General features: G+C 51.4%; 1 long non-coding RNA gene across 1 annotated transcript; it reads left to right on the top strand.

Annotated features, from left to right (window-relative positions):
* Window positions 1–1,470: 1,470 nt before the first annotated feature.
* LOC116882640 lies at window positions 1,471–16,050 on the top strand. Its single transcript, XR_004385678.1, has 3 exons — window positions 1,471–1,574; window positions 13,657–13,960; window positions 15,965–16,050. It is a non-coding gene; the product is annotated as an uncharacterized LOC116882640 (long non-coding RNA).
* Window positions 16,051–16,420: the final 370 nt, after the last annotated feature.

The raw sequence follows: 16,420 nt of genomic DNA, 5'->3' as shown, positions 1-16,420 counted from the left end.
CGCCAAGAGAGGAGCCAGTGGCTGGGAGCCGAGTCCCGGGCGGCTGTCAGGCGCAGCTGCCGGCTGCCCGCTGGGACCGGGAAGTGCCCTTTTCCCAAACCATCCCTGCTGGCTCTGACTCAGAGGGGGTCTCCTGGCATCTGCTGAGCTAGAAGCCGGGATGGAAGAGGGGAGGGAGGAGAAGGAGGGGAGCGAATAAAAATATTTACACTTAACAAACACTTTGATGTTTGAAGACTGTGTGTACAAATGAGGGCTGGGAACATCTTTGGTGAGGGTTTGGTGTTTCCAAGCAAATCTCTTCATCATACACACACACACACACACACACACACATGCATGCACACACACACTCGTGCACACATGCATGGGCACTCGCGCACACACACACAGTCTCATGTTCGCTCTTCCTCTTGATGGGTTTCTGTTATCACCGTAGCAGAATGCAGAGCAGGTCTTGGGAGGGCTGTGGGTGGTGTTGGACCGGGACCCAGGGACCACACCCGTGCGCCTCGGTGGGCCTTCCTCTGCAGTCTCGAGGTGGCCTGGGGTGGCTGGCTGTGGGACGCAGGAGGCAGCTGGAGCGGCCTGGCCAGATGAGGCATGCCGGGAAGGCTGCCTGTTGCAGCTGTTGCGTGGCTGGGGGGAACAGTGGTGGGAGGCCCGCATGCCAAGCTCAGCCACCGTGGAGGGAAAGCCCTGAGGCCTGGCGTTCAGTGGCTTGGGTGAGCACAAAGCCTTCTTTGGGGAAAATGGGCAGTAGAGATTTGGGTTGGGATGACTTTTAGTTTAGGGACCCTGTAAATTGGAGAGGGGGGTGGGCTGTGTTCAGGCAGAGGCAGTGGGCGTGAGGAGCCAGACAGCCTTGGTTTCTATCCCCCATCTGTCCTTTCCTGGTTAACCTTCCAGATCCTTAATTTCTTACATTGTCCCTAATAACAGCAACTCCTCCATGGTGTTACTGTGTGGGTTAAATGCTTTTTACAAATACAGAATTCATAGTATTTGCTCAATAAATGTCAGCGAGGATTATCGGGTTCACCCAGCAACTGATGATGGGGCATGTCTGACATGCATGGAACGGTGTTATGCCTGCAGAGGACACGACAGTTCCTCAGGCATGTAACTTTCCCCCACGGAGTTTATAATCTAGTGAAAAAGCCAAGATAGGGACGTTAATAATTATGAATGTAGGCAAGAAATAAAAAGTGGAAACTCAATAGTGTCCACACTGCTCTTCCTCAAATAGTTCTTTCCAGGTAAAAGTAAGAACACAGAAGTGTGTACTACACAGGGAAGTCTGCCTGATCTAACAAGTAACCCTTAAATATCAGTGTGTTTCACAGGCAGTTTCCATGAGGTGATTCAGGAACCCATCTTCCGGTTCTTCTATCTTCTAGAACCTCGAAGTCCTCCATTGGATCCCACCCAGCCAGTGGGCAGAGGAGGGACAGCAGAGAACACAGTTTTAAAGACCAGGTCTCAGTCTGTCCACATTTTACTGCTCAGAACTCCGTCATTGACCCCATCTGCAAAGGCTTCTGGGAATTGTGGTATTCCTATCTACCCAACCGGTAACTAAAGAAGGGTTTGGTGAACACCTAGCTTTGTCTCAGCCACAGTTGGATAGGGCTAGGGGCTGGGGCAAACAGCCCCTGTTGGTCTTCCATTAGTTTCCCAGGCTGCTGTAACAAAGTCACAGGAGCTGCTGGTTTCAGAGGACCCTTTCACAGTTCCAGAGGCTGGACGTCTGAAATCCAGGGCAGGTTCCCTCTGGAGATTTCAGAGGAGAAGGTGTTCCATGCCTCCCTCCTTCCTAGCTTCCGGAGGCTGCTGGTGATCCTCCGCTTTCCTCGGCTTGTAGACGCATCCCTCCCATCTCTGCCTCTGCCTTCGTGTCACCTTCTCTTCTCCGTGTTCTCTCCCCTTCTCTTCTAAGGATGCTTGTCATTGGATGGAGGGCCCGCCGTAATCCAGGATGATCTCACCTTGAGATCCTTAATTTGATACATTCCGCAAAAGCCCTTTTTCCAAATAAGGTCACATTCACAGGTTCTGAGGGGGCCTGTCTTTTGGGGAGGGCACCATTCAATCCATTGTAGTCTTTGATGTTGGCCCTTTGAACTTGGACTGAGGCTTACAGAGAGACCGGCTGCAGATGGACGGGAGGGAAGCTGTTCTCCTGAAAGGTTTGATGCTGCCAAGTGGGGCACCAGTGGGTTGCCTGGTCGGACCTGGGTCTGAGGTGCGGAGGAGGGCAGGCACCCTCCCCTGTTGCAGAGCCCAGTTCCAGAGGCAGGAGTGGGGATGCTGGCCAGTCACCACCTCCCGTGGCTGAGCCCCTGGGCGAGGCCATTAAACTGCACATTTTGCCTGGGGTGCCAAAGGCAATAGCTAGGAAATTCCAACAGGAGACCAAAATGCAGATTTTTCAAAGGCAATATCAAAGAACCGGTTAAAGGACTTTAAACCCAGAGAAGGCTATGAAAGGGGGAAGAGAGGGGACACTGGGTTTCCTGTGAGCGGATTTCTTTGCAGAGAGCTGTTCCCTTGCTGGGAGCACAGCCTCCCACAAGAAAGAAGGTTCAGGTGTGTGTGGCAGGGAGGGCGCTGAGAGCCGAGCGAGAAGGACGCATGCGCTCCATTTGGAGAGCCCCGTGATCCTTGACCCCAGTTGTGATCTGGCTCCGTGGACTGGAATCTGACGCATGGCTTTCTTCTCTCAGAGGCCAGGGCTGTTTGCCTGAGGGAGAGGGGGTGAGTGGAGGGGGAAGACTGAGAAAGAGAGAGAGAGAGGGAGAGAGAGAGAGAGCGAGGGAACTGCTCCTGCATTTTGGATGGCTCATCTCAAACACCGGGTGCTCAACCAGGGTAGGAATGCTGACCTCCTCTGGGGTTATCTCCAAAAGGGATTCAGTTAAGAGGGCTGCAGCCCAGGGCCTCCGTTCCTCCACAGCCACTTAGCCCTTAGACGCCTAGATCTTTCTGCCCGAGGATACTCTCTTAACTTAGGAGTGTGCTTGGGTCCTGGCTGGGCAGTCCCAAAGTGCTAGGGAGCCACAGCACCTTGGGAATAGTTCTCAAACAGTACCGGTTGGGAGTTGGTGGGGAACCCATTTCCTGTCTTGCGGGGGACACTCTGATGTGTGTGCTCTGCACGCAACCCCCACCCCGCAGGAAGAACCCGGTTGCCCCCAGCAGTGACCTGCTCAGGGCACCGCTACCAGTATGCGCTCCCTTCCCGCCTCTGCTGGTGTTCCCCGGGATCCCCTCCAGAATAAATCACTTGGCCCAGAATTCTGGTCCCCGTATCCTTCTGGGGGAACATAAATTAAGGCAAGGGTTTCTGCCTGAGGGGAAGGGAACCCTAGCAAATGTCTGTGTGGAATGGGTCCGCCTGAGGGCTGCAGGTGTGCCTGCCCAGAGACAGGCACCTTGCCCCATCACCAAAGATGCAGCTGGAGCCTCTGAGGGCCTGTCCAGGTTCCCATGGAAGAGCAAGCGGCTTTGAGCACAGGTAGGTCCAGGACGCCATCTCTTAATGGCACCATTCCGTCAGAATGGGTTCTATATCTTTCTGCGCCTCCCTCCCCACCCTCTCACACAGGAGGAAGCCTCTTTTTTTTTTAATTTTATTTTTTATAAACATATATTTTTTTCCCCAGGGGTACAGGTCTGTGAATCGCCAGGTTTACACACTTCACTGCACTCACCATAGCACATACCCTCCCCAATGTCCATAATAACCCCACCCCCCCAACCCTGCTCCCCCCAGCAACCCTCAGTTTGTTTTGTGAGATTAAGAGTCACTTATGGTTTATCTCCCTCCCAATCCCATCTTGCTTCATTTACTCTTCTCCTATCCCAGGAGGAAGCCTCTTAACCAGGAAGGAAAAAGAAGCCATCCCTTCCTAAGCCTCTAGGGCTGGTGGTGGCCCTTAGCCATGCAGTGGCTGGGAGAGGAGCATGGGTGGGACAGCAAGGGATGCCAGCCGTTTGGCTCATCCAAGGATCACGCCATTCCAGGGTCTGAGTGGGAATCCTCTGCGTGTGTATGTGTGTGTGCGCGTGCACATGTGTGACTATAGTAAACATGTGTAAGAGGAATGAGAAAAGTCCTGGGTCCTGGGAGCAGCAAGGTATCTCCTCCTGCTGGAATCACTTTGAGGGGGTTATGAGGGTATGCAAGGGTCCTGTGGTCCACTATAACAAGTCACCATGGATTGTGTGGCTTGCAGCAACAGAAATGTACTGTCTCTCAGTTTTACAGGCTAGGAGTCTGAAATCAAGGTATCGGCAGGGTTGGTTCCTCCTGGAAACTGAGGGAGAATCTGTTCTAGGCCTTTCTTCCAGCTTCTGGTGGCAATCCTTGCTGTCCTTGGCTGGTAGACAGATCACTCCACTCTCTGCCTCTGTCCGTACATGGCTTCTTCTGTGTGATTCTGCGTCTAAATTTCTCTTTTCTTATAGGGACACCAGTCACTGGACTCCCCCATAATCTAGTGTTACTTCATCCTCACTTGATTACATGGGCTAAGACCCTACTTCCCAATAATGTCACATTCACAGGAACCTGGGGTTAGGACTTTCACATAGATTTCGGAGAGTGTGGGAGACATGATTCTACTCACAATAGAGAGGAAGAAAAATTAAACTGTATTTTGATGCTAACTCATGCCCATGTCCTGTGTGCTGGTCGCATCTGGGAGTGTCCCTCGGACCAGATGCAACTGCCACTCCCGAGGCCAGTATGAGGTCTTGCCCTTGATCGTGGGCCCCAGCAATAAGGTGGGATGAAAGTCACTGTGGAGCCTGAAAGGAACAGTGTAACACTAGTGCCGTGGGCTCACGGGCACACACTCTTGGATGCTCTAATGTTCTAAGGGAGGGCTCGGTGGCTTAATATTCCCGGGCTGGCCAGTGAGGCAGGGGCAAACCTGGGTTATATGAAACTCTTTCTGGAGAAAACAATGACCTAGACATTTAGGAGGGCCAGCTGCTGTCTGTTGTGCCCAGCAAACCTGTCCTTCCACTTGGCTGTCCGCAGGCTGCAGGGCTCCGTGCTTGGCAAGGTTTCATTCAGTGTATTTGATGACATGATTCAGCCTCCCCCCACCCCCAGGATGAAGAGAAGTCCCAGTCTCTTGGTAGCTTCCTCATTGAGACTCGTTCCCACCCCTCTGGCTCTCTCCTGGTGCCTACGTTGTACTTCTGGGCTGGCATCGAACTTGCCAGAATGATGCCATCTCTCCGGAGGGCAGCTTCCAGCTCTCCCCTAGGCCGGCTATGAGACCTAGGTATCTGTTCTATTTGTCTAGCAGCCTGTTTGTCATCTGAAAGACTAAACCCGCCAACTCCTACCCATGCTCCACGGATCTTGTGGCTTTATAGTTCCTTGGCCCTCCCAAAGTACTAGCCAAACATTTACAAGCAGCTCCAAGGAAGCATTTTTTTTTCCCCTGGGGAGAGAAGCCATAGCCAGCTTTCATGAGGTTTGTAATGGAGCTTGGCGTCCCCCAGGAGCTGAGAACAGATCAGACATTCTACAGAGCTGGTCTAGCGGAACATTCCAGGGCTCCAGGGCCCCGGAACCCCATGACTTCGGGAGAGGGGGAAACCCCTGAGGGGTTGGAGGCGGCAGATCCAAATGAACCCCTTTATGTCCAGCTCCAGGGTCCACTTGGCTGACAGTGTGTTGCAGGTTGAATTGTGTCCTTCAAAAGTTGTGTTGAAGTCCTAACTTCCGGTTATAAATGTGACTTTATTTACAGGTAGAATCTTCGGGGATGTGATCCAGGTAAGATGAGGTCATACAGGATTGGCGTGGCCCTTAAATCAAATGATGGGTGTCCTTAGAAAGAGAAAGAGATTTGGAGACGTTCAGAAGAGAGCCCCGTGAAGGCGCAGGCAGATATGGGAGTAGTGGGTCTACACGCCAAGGGACCCCAGGGAGTACTGGTCACCTCGGAAGCTGGGGAGATGCAAGGAAGAAGTCTTCCCAGAGCCTTCAGAGAGAGAGAGAGAGAGAGAGAGAGAGCGAGCTAGCCTGGCCCTGCTGACACCCGGATTTCAGATTTCTAGCCTCCAGAACCAGGAGAGAATACATTTCTGCAGTTTTTTTTTCCTTAAATTTCTGCTGTTTAAGACATCCAGTTCGTGGCAATTTTTACAGCTGCCACAGGAAGCAACGCGTTTCCGCATCTTTGCTTTCCTTTCCCAAGACTGGACTACATTGGGTTGATGCAGCCTTATGACGTGCCTCTTAACTTAGAAATCACCCAAAGTGACTGGACCACCTCCAACACAGAGGGACTCCTTTGTTAATTATTCAAGAGGTACTTACACTGTGTGTCCATTGCCTCCTTCCGCCATCCTCCGGTCTGCAAAGAGCGGTCAGCTTCTTCGCAACGTATTCACCCAGAGGGTCAAAGGAGCTCTCTGGAAGGCCCAAGGGAGCAAGTTGGGGGCCTAAGGCCCTACACTATGTAGCTCGCTCCTCTTCCAGCCCTCCCACCCTTGCATGACCGCACCCCCCCATCCCTCCTCGGGACCTGAAATATGCAGGTTCTTTCCTGCTTGGGGTCCTTTGCATATGCCGTCAAATTTGCCCTGGGGTGCCTCTCAAACAAGTTCTGGTCATGGAAATGTCAAACACACACACAAGAATAGAAAAGAATCATAGAATGAATGTCCACGCACCCACCAGCTTGCTGTAATAATGACCAACCAGTGACCAATCTGTGAGGGCTGTGGACCTCTCCAGGCCCTTTTCCACCTACCCTATTAATTTGAAACAAATTGCAGTATTACATCATTTTACCCGTGAAGATGATGGTATCTATCTCTAAAAGACGGGGACGTTTAAAAAAGGTGATTGAAATCCCATTAGCGCATCAACAGATTTTTCACAATTTCTTGTTAGTAACAAATATCCAGAAAGTGATGTGGTTTCCAATTGCTTCATAAATGTCATAATTTTTTTAAATTGTTTGTTTGAATCGGGATCCAAAGAAGGGTCACAGAGAGGTCCTTTCCTCCTGCAACTGATTTGTTGAGGAAGACCAGGCTGTTTGTCTCATAGAGATTCTCAGTCTGATTTTTCCTGATTCCATCCTTGTCATGTCATGCTGTGTCCTACCAGCCCTTGTATGCCCCGTCCATGGGGTATTAGAGCTAGAGGCTTGATCAAGTCCAGGGGTGCTGGGGTGGGGGTAGAAAGGGTCATTGGTGGTACATTGAACTTGATGGGGAGGGCCGTGCTGTCCAGCTGGCTCTCTTCCTTTTATGAAGTCTTTCCTTTTGTTTGGATGATCATTGCCTCCATCCACGACATCAGAGGTCCCAAGGTGTGCCTGGAATATTCTTGATGCCCACTGCACCCAGTGAACTCCTATGCTCTCCCAGACCTGGTCATGTTTCCTTGTTAGGGCTCCTGAGGCCTCCTATGTTCTCAGCATAGCTCGGACACTTACCTAGCAGACTTTGTTGAATGCACGGCTGCCCTATTTGATGGTAAACCCTGCAAGGGCAGAGGCTGCTTCTGTATTCCCCGGGGCCTGGCACTCGGTAGCTCTAGCTCAGTATATGTCAAATGAAGGAATGAACGAGTTATTTCATTTTCATCCCCCCCGCTCCAACTCCCTAAAAATCCTGGCAAGGGGTTGGAAATGGGGTAGTGGAGTGGCCCCCTAGAGGAGACCCGAATCGAATCTCCAATCTGCCGTGGGGCCGTCTGACCTTGCACTGAGTTTCGGAGTGTGCCTTACCCCTTTCTGCCCTGGGTGGCATTTTTTAGAATAAATAATTTCTCACTTTCCTCCTACTAATCCTGGGAGATGCAGAATATCCATCTTTAATCACTGCCTAAAACGTAGGATTTTTCTTTCCTGGATTAGAAGATGTTGCCCTCCCAAAGAGGCCTGATGCGCCTTCCGGGGAGCCCCTTTCCTTTTCCTTTGATCTTCCAGCGACCGACCGGCTCCTGATGAATTAAACAAAAGGAGAGAAGCTTGGGATTCTGTAAGAAAACAGTCAAATGGTCCAAGTGGAGTAGGGAGGCGTCTGCCAGGCTGCCGGGAACAAGACAGACGAGACTTTAGGCCCTTGTGGCCTCTTCCTGGGGACCATTTCTGGCAAGAGGGCACAGAGGTCACATTTCCCTGGAGTCCCCAGAGCTTCTTTGGAGGAGTGACTGCAGGAGGGGCAGAAATTCCTTTCCTCCTGGGGGAAGGAAGGGAGCGAGGATCAGGCTCTCCTGGTGATAATTGCACTTAGCCCTGGGCAGGCTATGCGGAAAAGCCCAGAACAAACTCTTGCGGCCGCTGACCCCGAGGTTGGCACTAAAGTTGTCCCACTCAAAACCCAGGGGCCCAGAGAGCTCCCGACATTCTATGTTGATAATGTCAGGAGGCCTGCGTGCCAGGCAGAGGGGCCCTGCTGTCTCCAAGAGGCTCAGCCAAGCTTGGGAGGAGGACTTGGGGTTCGCCAGGCCTCTGGCACAACCTCCGGCCTCAGCAAGGTGTGGCTTTCTGTCCAGCCAGCCCAGAGCTACCTGGCACTTAGTAGAGGGAATCTTTCCGGGGATTCGGGCAGGAGCCCACCACAGTTTGCTTTTTGGCTTACCTTTTTCTAGAAACTTCCAGGGGGAAACAGATGATTTCTTCACCATCTTTTCTTTCTCTATTTGATTTAACATCAGTAATGGTATAATTTGAAGCTAATAAGACCTAGTATTAAAACCCAGCATTCTAGGGGCGCCTGGGTGGCCCATCTGGTTAAGTGTCCAAGTCTTGGTTTCAGCTCAGGTCATGATCTCAGGGTTATGAGATCAAATCCCAAGTTGTGCTCTGAGCTCCGTGGGGAGTCTGCCCAAGATTATCTCTCCTTCTCCCTCTGCCCCTCCTGCTTATGCTCTCTCTTTCTCTATCTTAAAAAAAAAATCAATCTTTTAAAAAAAAATTATTTTATTTTGTCAGAGAGAGAGAGAGAGAGAGCGAGAGCGAGAGCGAGCACAGGCAGAGAGGCAGGCAGAGGCAGAGGGAGAAGCAGGCTTCGCGCCAAGCAAGGAGCCCGATGTGGGACTTGATCCCAGGACGCTAAGATCATGACCTGAGCCAAAGGCAGCTGCTTAACCAACTGAGCCACCCAGGTGTCCCTCAATCAATCAATCTTAAAAAAGCCCCAAAACTTGGGGTGCCTGGGTGGCTCAGTCGGTTAAGCGTCTGTCTTCAGTTCAGGTCATAATCCCCGAGTCCAGGGATCGAGCCCTGCGTCGGGCTCCCTGCTCAGCGGGGAGTCTACTTCTCTCTCTGCCTACCCCTCCCCCTGCTTGTGTTCTCTCTCTTTCACTCTCTCTGTCTCTCTCTCTTTCAAATAAATAAATAAAATCTTCAAAAAAGTTCTAATATCTTAAAAAAAAAACAACAACAAACCAAAACCCAGTGTTCTAGAACTGCCTCTTGCTACTGAGCCTCATCTCTGAGGGAGGCCCCTGGGGAGTCATTTGCCACATCACCAGGCTACTGTAGCTCAAAAATACTTTGGGGACACGTCTCATGCCTGGGTCTTTGGGACCCGTGTCCCGTGCTTTCAGGTGGCTTCAGAGGTCACAGATCCTGGTCCCATGGGCCACACCTTGGTGACCAGGTGAGAAGTTGGCCACACTGGGGAACCCAGATCCACCTGGCTGAGGCACCGTGCCCAGCAGCAGGCTCGGGAGAGACCCGGGGGCTCAAGGAACCATCACATCCTTTCCAGGATCAAAAATGAGGTGCGACGAACCACAACAGCTGGATGAGCTTGACTTTCTTGCTTGGCTTGTCAACGGCCCTGGAAGGTGTTTTTGGAAAACGACTTAGTGATATGTCACCCCTCTGGCGTGTCCCCAGAGTTCACAGAGCTGATATACACTGCCAGAGGGAGTGCCACATTTCAGAGGGAGCCGACTTTCCAGATTCCTCCGTTGTGGGGACCGTCATTCTGTGACTCTGGGCACCTCGCCATGGCTTACTCGGCTCTGACTCTCCAGCTGCTAACGGGCTCCGCAGCACATGGCAAGAGCATCCTAGTTCGCCTGGTATCAGAGCAGACCCTGAGACAAAGATGTGGGTATGAGTCGTGCATCTGGGAGGACATCCCGGGGAGCACAGTGAGGGGGTCCAGAAGCAAGACAGAGAAGGGAGGAAAGCCCTGGAAGCAGGTGGGGGCCCTTTGGCGGACTGTGACACACAGGCCAGAGTGGTCCTCGACAGAGGGGCAAAGAAGCTGGGGTCATTAGGGACCAACTCCAGCTCCCTACCCCACTCAAGGCTGAGGCTTTTCCCTGGGGTGTTGCCTCCCGCTGCCTGTGGTGTGGCCTGAAGGTGGAGAGACAGATGTCTGAGAGTGGAAGCCCATGGAATGTTTGGAACCATCCACTGAGCTAAGGTGACCTCGTGGCTGGGCCAAGCGGGTGAGAGCAGGTCAGTGTGCTCCAGTGTTTGCTGAATGAGCGTTTGTTGAATGAATGAATCTGAACGTCACATCCTTATAGCGTAGAGATAATGACTTTGGCAACAATCATAGTCGTTGGGAACAAGCCTCCTCAATCTTAATTACACACAGACACACACACACACACACACACACACACACACAAGCATGCGCGCATACACACACACACAGATGCCAACCTGCCAATATTGAGCATTAAACATGTATTACGTGATTCATAATTAGCTCTGCCCCACTCACAATGCGGGGTCCCGTGTTCTTGGCAACTCCTGAGCAGACGCCTTTGCTTGTGCGTGCGCTAGAAGGAAGGCAGGGCTGTAGAGTTGGCGAAGGTAGACTCAGACTCTGGCCTCTTCGAGATCCCTTCTCTGGGAGATAAAGCCTCGGTGTCCTCTCCTGGAGCCATTGCGACGAGCAAAAGAGACAGTGTTGATAAAAGCAGTCAGCTCCGTATAAAGCCGTGTGGAATAGGCATCATTATTTCCCTTAATATTCTTAATGTGCTCAGATCAGTCATTTATTTGCAAAACATTTATTGAACGCCTGCTCCGAGCCAGACACTGTCCTAAGTGCTGCAGAAAGGGCTGTGAACAGAATAGTCAGCAAAAGATCCTTGCAAAGGCGAGACCACAGGTGATCAACAAAATAGGTAAGCTCCATTTCTAGTAGGTTGGAAGGTGATAAACACTATGGAAAGAGTTAAGCCAAGCAGGGACATGGGTAGCGCGGAGGGGGTGTGTGGGGCAGTATTTTTAGATGGGGGCCGCCCAGTGGGGCTTTCCTAAAAAGCGAGACCTGAAGGGGGTGAGAGGGCAAGCCACACTGGCATCTGGGAGAATGTTCCAGGCGGAGGGAGCAGTGGGTGAAAAGCTTGGAGGTGGGAGTGTGGGGGGGGCTTGTTTGAGGAACAATGAGACCAGTTGTATGAGCTCCCTGGGCCCAATGTAACAAGTTACCACACACCGGGGGGCTTAGGAAGACAGAAATAGATGGTGTCTCAGTTCTGGAGGCAGGGCTGTGCTCCTTCGGAAGGTTCTAGGCGAGGATCCCTCCTCGTGTCTTTCGGCTTCTTGTGGCTCCCCTCCCAGTGTTCCTTGGCTCATGGCCACGTCCCTCCAATCTCAGCCTCTGACGTCATGTGGCCTTTTCTCTCCATGTGTGTCCTTCCTCCCTGTGTCTCTTACAAAGACACTTGTCATTGGATTCAGGGGCCACTTGGAACATCCAGGACAACCTTCTCTCCAGATTCTTAGCTACGTCTGCAGAGACTCTTGTCCCGAATAAGCTCACATGCCTGGATTCTGAGGGTTAAGGGATAGGCAGATCGTTCTGGGCCCCCCCCTGCCCCCCCCCATACACACCAGTGCAGCTGGAGAGATGGTAAGAGCAAGGTTGGAGGTCTTAACAGTACCAGTGACACTTCTGCCCCCTACCCACCGACCTGATCACAGAATGATCTAGTTCCTACCACAATTTGCTCTCCATTTGCCAAATTCTTGGTCCCCACCATCCCAAGAACTTTCTGAAATTCTGCTTATTCCTTCCTGCCTTCCGGCACTGACCACAGCTGAGCCAACAGAGGACAAGGGTTTCTCTGGCTATAGACAGGATCCCCAGGTTCTCATAAGACATCCTGGTCTGGTTGCTTGGACGGTCCAAAGGATCTAGCCCAGCTTCTGAGAATTCTGCTGTGACTTCTCTCCCAGGCCAGGGCTGTGCGTGTTTCAAAGTATGCCATTCCCAGCCCAGCACCGGGCACGAGGTATCTTTGCTGAAATGACAGACAATTTGCTACCTAGTTCTCAGGTGTGGCCCATTCACAAATCTGTGCTGCCTAGAGATACAAAGAGGAGGCAGGCAGAATTCTCTGTCTTAAGACTCTCAGAGTGTCACTGGGGAGAGACGCATACACCGAAAGGGCTCTATCCCTAGTATAGGCTCCTGGAAAGAGAGAGAGAGGACGGCTCATTTCTCCACACCAGACACAGTGCTTCTGTTTGCACTATTTCATTTTCTGAGTATTTCCAGCCACTTTATCCCTTCAGCAGCCTGGCTTGCCACAGCAGGGTGGGGTTCTGGATGAAACTCAACAGAAATCTAGGCTTGTTTATGGGCTATCTTTTTCTTCTCTATTCCTTCTTCGAATCTCTTTGCTTATGCTTTGCCATCAATCATTCTCCCTACCTCAGTGCCTTCATGTTCTCTTTCTCCCTCCTCCTCATATTGATTTACTTTCAGGGTCGTTTCTAATATACTCATTTATACTAAAGTGTAAATGACTGATAAGAAACCAATGTAATAGTGCACACAAGGGAAAGGTGTAATTACAGCCTAAAGGGGGACAAAGCCCCTGTTTGGCCAGAGCCAGAAGCATCAGTCTAATCATGGAATTTAAGTCCAGAGGGAGCTGAATAGTTTGCTGGTCTTCTCCATCCCCATGAAACTACGTGCAAGCCATGCCCTTGCTGCCTCCCGGCGGGAGGCTGGTGGGCTTTGTCTCCCTGTTGGGCTGATGTTGACCTGATGTTGGTCCGGGCTCCTGCTGCCTCCTGGGGTTGGAGACGTCTTCTTTGAACTTCCTGCCTGAGTCCACACTGGAGCGAAAAGGAAAATGCTACATTCCCGTTCTCATTCTTCAGTTATTCTGGGCTTTCCACGTGTTCTGCAGACTGTCTCCCTCTTTCTTCTAGGTGAGCTTGTCACTGGGGTATTCTCTTCCCATTCCAGAGGCTGACCATGAGCTCTCAAGGAAGCCTGGGGCCCCAAGGTGCCTGGGATGGGACTGGACTCCTTGTGCTTGCCCTGACATAATCCCGCTTCCCTGCTGAGGAGCCATTGGCCATGACAGCTCCCTTGGCTTAGGCAGGACTTTTTTTTTTTTTAATGAAAAAAAAAAAAAAGGAAAATTTTTTAAAAAGGTGAAAATTCTGCCTGGAGTCTGGAATTACCCGCAAAGTCACCTTTTTCAGTGCCCACCGACACACAACGTACTCTGCCTCTGCTCTCAGCAAACCATATGCTGCCACGGCTGCTGGCCATGTCCTGGGGGATGGCTTTTTTCCCCTTCAGCAAGCCTCCAGAAATGTCATAGAAATTTATATGCTTATTCACAGAGCCGATAAAGCAGAAAACCAGCGTTTCAGCTATTTTTGTTTTGCTTTGCAGATGGAGAGTAAGAGGCATAAATCTCTCCCTCATTGGACTCCGTGGCCCCCCAGTCTCTGTTTTGCATTAGACACTGCTCAGCCCCTGGGGGGCGACTCTCTGGAGTTTGGGACTCACCCCTCCCATGCCACCACCCCCAGAGAGGAGCTGACTGCAGAAAGATTCACTCCCTAGCAACATTTACTGTGCCTTGGGTGCATGGTACCAAGGGCCCCATCACCCTCGGTGTTCAAGGGGACTCATCCTGGAGGAGCAAAGCCCACGGTAGCCTGATGCTGCCCTTGTGACATTTGTCCCTCTGCAGGTATGTAGGGGACGTTGTGTGACCCATTCTATTGTACCTCCAGGTCCTTGGCAGTGGGGTTCCGCTACCACCGGCGTTTCGAGTACTCTTGTGGTACAACCACTTGTTCCCCAACTTTGTAGCTTTACTTTGCTTGTGGTTTTCCAGGCTGGGAAATCAGGAGGGGCTTGGCCGAACAGTCTGGCTTGGAGTCTCTCCAACCAGGGCTGGACTCATCTGAAGGCTTGACTGGGCTGGACATCGAAGATGACGCGCCCATGGGACGGTCAGCTGCGAGCTCTGCTGACACTGTTGACGGGGGTGCGTAAGCAAGGACCCTCCAGCATGGTGTCTCAGGGTGGCTGGGTTTCTTGCGTGGTGGCTGGCACCCCCCAGAATGAGCGTTCCAAGAGCCGGGTGGAAGCCACATGGCCTTTTTTGAGCTCCCCTCAGATGGCATGCGGCGTCACTTCTGTTCCATTCTACGGGCTGCTGGTGAGTCACTAAGGTCAGCCCAGGTTCCGGCGGAGGGGGGCATAGACCTCCACCTTCTCACCCAGGGTGTCATAGGAGGGCTCTGGGTGGAGGAGGGACAGGTTTGATTTCAATTTAAAGCTTGCTCTGTCTGCCTGTTTGCCCCCGAACCAGCTCTGGATCCCACAGGAACTTTGCTGTGATGAAACAGGGAGGGGGTGACGGGGGAAATTCTGTCACCTTCACTAGCTGCTGAAATCCCCCTGGGTGAGGAGAGATCTGTCTCCCTCAGCAGTGACGCTCACATAGATAATTTCTGACAGGGCGGGCTTCCAGGGCTGATAAATTCCTACCATGCCAGGCATCTAGAAAATGGCTTTAGGGGACAAGATCCCCATGTGAGGGAAAAGACCAAAGTAGGTAATTCCAGCTTCAGCCCTGTTCTCGGGACAAGCATGCTTGCTTATTGGCTCTGCCCTCAAAACATCCCAGTCTAAGCGCTTCTCCCCACGTCTGCCTCCACCTCCCTGGTCTGAGCTTCCCTAATCTCTCACCTGGTCCCTCTGCTGTCACCCCCTCCTGTGACCTTTACAGTCCATTTTCTACACAGAAGAGAGAAGGATCCTTAGATCTAAGTCTGACATGTCCTTCTTCTCTTCAGAGCTTTCCTGTGACACCACATCTCTCTCAGGGTAAAAACCAGAGCCTTTCCAATGCCCTGGAAGGCCCTCTAGGATCTGGGCCCTTGTGAGTGCCCTGATGTTGCCTTCTCCTTTCCTAACCCTCATCCCTTCTCCAGCCACACTGGCCTCCTTATGTGTCTCTAACAAACCAGCCATGTTCCTGCCTCAGGACCTTTGTACTGGCTGCTCCCTCTGCTGGAATGCTTTTACCTCAGATATCTGCATGGCCTGCTGTCTTGTTTTCTTCAGGTCTCTACTCCAATACCACCCCTACCAGAGGAGTCCTCTTCTAACATTAGACTGAAAATCTCAGGCCCACCCTACCCCCTTCTTTCTCTCTCATGCCTTGCTCTATTTTCTCCATGACACTTACGACATATTTATTAGTTTGTTTACTGCCTATCTCCTCCACCGGAACGTGGGCTCTGGGAGAGCAGGGGCTACCCGTGGTTTGTTCACTACTGCTGCTCCAGTGTCTACAACAAGGCCTTGTACCTAGTAGGTGCTCAATAAATGTTGAATGAATGGAAAGATTCTAGTCCTCATTCTTGAGGCAAGAAATACAGTAACACGTTAATTTGTTTATATACGGGACTAGCAAATGTTTTCTGCAAAGGATCATGTAGCAAGCAAATTTTAGGCTTTCCAGGCCAGATAAGCTCTGTTACAGTTACTTAACTCTGCCATTATATAGCACAAAAGCAGCCAGAGCTAACGTTGAAACAGACGGGCAGGGTTGCATTCCAATAAAACTTTATTTACAAAAACAGGTGACAGGTCAGAATTGGCCCACAGGCCAGAGTTTGCCAACCTCTGGTTTAGCAACAAAAATGGCCTGTGAAGTCAAAATTGTGGCTTTTGCTTTCAGGTTCAAGCCTTCAAAGCACAGAGAAGCTGAGTGGCCCCTCTGAGGTCACACAGCCCACTGGAGGCCAAGGTGGGTGGAGAGCCCAGGTTTTGTGATTTGTACTCAAGGCTCAGTTTATCCATGTTGCCTCTTTGTGGATTACTTTGGAGATGGCTAGAGGGGACTCTAGCTTATGAGTCCACTCAGAGGCTTCCATTAGGATCACGGAAAGCTCACAGTAAGTGCTAATTACTGGAGGTGCTGGTTGAACATGGTGTTAAGTGATGGGGTCACTGGCCCTAATTTGTTGTCCAGAGATGGTGGAGAGGGGAGAAACTGAAGGATTGGGATGTAGCCCAAGAAATCAGAATCATTGCAGGTTGGGTCTAGAAGGTCTAGGAAGCCAACTCTGAGATGAAGTTCGAAGTGTAGGACAGTAGAACTAAGGAGTGCCGTTGAGATCAACCCATGCAGAAG

The sequence above is a fragment of the Lontra canadensis genome, unplaced genomic scaffold (assembly GCF_010015895.1).
Source record: "Lontra canadensis isolate GAN:19392208 unplaced genomic scaffold, GSC_riverotter_1.0 scaffold86, whole genome shotgun sequence".
Classification (NCBI taxonomy): Eukaryota; Metazoa; Chordata; class Mammalia; order Carnivora; family Mustelidae; genus Lontra; species Lontra canadensis.
Note: the sequence above shows the minus strand (reverse complement) of the source record. Positions and strands in the feature narration are given on the sequence as shown.